At 34.6% G+C, this 2,126-nt stretch overlaps 1 protein-coding gene across 1 annotated transcript in view; it reads right to left on the minus strand.

Moving 5' to 3' along the window:
• LOC107657055 (nucleolar protein 4-like) overlaps nucleotides 1-2,126 on the minus strand; it is a 122,495-nt gene that overhangs the window by 50,471 nt on the left and 69,898 nt on the right. The window lies entirely within an intron of this gene.

Raw genomic sequence — 2,126 nt, forward strand, 5'->3', positions numbered from 1 at the left:
GTCACACATAGCCATCATTTCAGAAGTGACAGAAATGTCAAATACAATAATTTTATGTAGGCCTATGAATGTATTACATATATGTATATATATATAATTTTTTATTTTTTTTTAAAGGAATTATTTTCTTATCTTACTTTGAATTTGCTATAAGAAATCAAATACACTGCTGGACAATACTTTAAAAAAAGAGTTAAAAAAAGTATTATAGGCTAACATTTTGTCACACATAGCCATCATTTCAGAAGTGACAGAAATGTCAAATACAATAATTTTATGTAGGCCTATGAATGTATTACATATATGTATATATATATAATTTTTTATTTTTTTTTAAAGGAATTATTTTCTTATCTTACTTTGAATTTGCTATAAGAAATCAAATACACTGCTGGACAATAATCAATCATTTGTAATCTATAATTTTTTCCTAATGGCAATTTTATGATTGTTTTATATACTACAAACAATTATTTCAATTTTCTGCACAGAATTAGGTAGAAAATATACTTTATAGTTTTGTACTGTAATAAATTATATGTCAATTAGCACTGCATTCATTCATACATTTTATTTATTTGTGTTTTTGTCTTAAAGTTTCACCGTTTCATTCTGCTTTTTATTCAGATTAGCTGCAGAGATAGATGCCTTTGTCCATATTAGGCATTTCCTGGCACATCTTAAGTTCTATGAGCGCGAGATCACTTCTCTTTCAGTGCGAAAACTTCTTTATCTCATTTTCATAAAATAAAATGCTATAGTATTTAACTTTTCCTCTCCATCGGCGAATGATTAACTTTTCCTCTCCATCGACGAATGATGATTCTGAAAGAAAACGCGGCCCGTGTCTGTTTGCTATAGCAACGAACACTACTTTCATGCATCTGATTATCAGATAAACACATTTATCATTCAATGGAACTGTGCGTATGCTTTAGACACTTACATTTTTGCTTTGTCCATGCAATAAATGCGCAGCCTACGACTGCTCAGATGTCGTCGGTATGACCGAGAGCCATTGAAAAACTACAGAAAAGCAAAACTACTTCACTTTAGCATTACTGGCCACGAGTACTAAGGAGAGATCACACATCAGCTGCTCAAAAAATGTGTCAGTGAGATGAACGGAGCGCGAGTGCAATCCTGTGACAGTCACAGGCGGTAAATAGTGGAGCGCGTGAAGGAGAGAAGCGAGGGCATGAACACTGTTCAAGGTCTCCATTCATTCGTGCTTGTAGTAATTTAATGTGTATATATTTTGAAAGCATTGAATCGCTATAGAAATCGCGATTCATTCGATTCTTAGCATTTTATATCGATTACTGTCCGAAATCGATTCACGATTCAAAAATCATGTTTCAAGATCAATGCATATGCTTCGTCAGGGTTTGTAATCGATGCATCGATAAAACGAGTGAATCGCTACACCCCTACAATAAAGACAATCAGTGTTCGGAATAATTTTGAGGGGGAAATTTGGGCGAGTTTGAACTGTTATGAAAATAATACATAAATACATTTATTTATTTTATATACTTTGATTTAAAATAATACAATACAGCATGTTTTTAAATATATATATATATATATATTAGATCAAAACAAATTGCAGGCTAAATTGAACTTGCATTTCTCACATGACCATGTCTGGTGCATTTGCACTAACCAAGAGGCAATGGCTCTGACTAATAATGCCTTTTTAATGCACACTAGCTAGGTAAGGATATGAATCACTTGTTCACATTTATTAAATACTAGTAAAGGCACATAATCCACTGCCGCAGGGCTCTAATGCAGTAGTAAAGTGCAGGTATAATGCAGTGGCTCAGCTTTATTATGCACCACAGCAGGGATCTGATGAACCTTTCCAGGCCAATCACGGGGTGCAGTGATGTTCAAGGTAGGGTTGTGCTGATAGACGATAGTATCGTTTATCGACGATAGACAGAGATATCGCCTGTGGCTGATGCCTTTGACGATAGCAAGACAATTATTATTATAGTCTCGCATAGCCAGACCTTCAGACTGATGGATGAAGGTCTGGAATACATGGCAGCTTTCATTGGCCATGAGGCCGTTTGATCGACATGTCAAACAACCAATCACAGTTCGTTTCGTTTCAGCGT

Source organism: Sinocyclocheilus anshuiensis, unplaced genomic scaffold, assembly GCF_001515605.1.
Source record: "Sinocyclocheilus anshuiensis isolate Anshui unplaced genomic scaffold, SAMN03320099.WGS_v1.1 scaffold1453, whole genome shotgun sequence".
NCBI lineage: Eukaryota > Metazoa > Chordata > Actinopteri > Cypriniformes > Cyprinidae > Sinocyclocheilus > Sinocyclocheilus anshuiensis.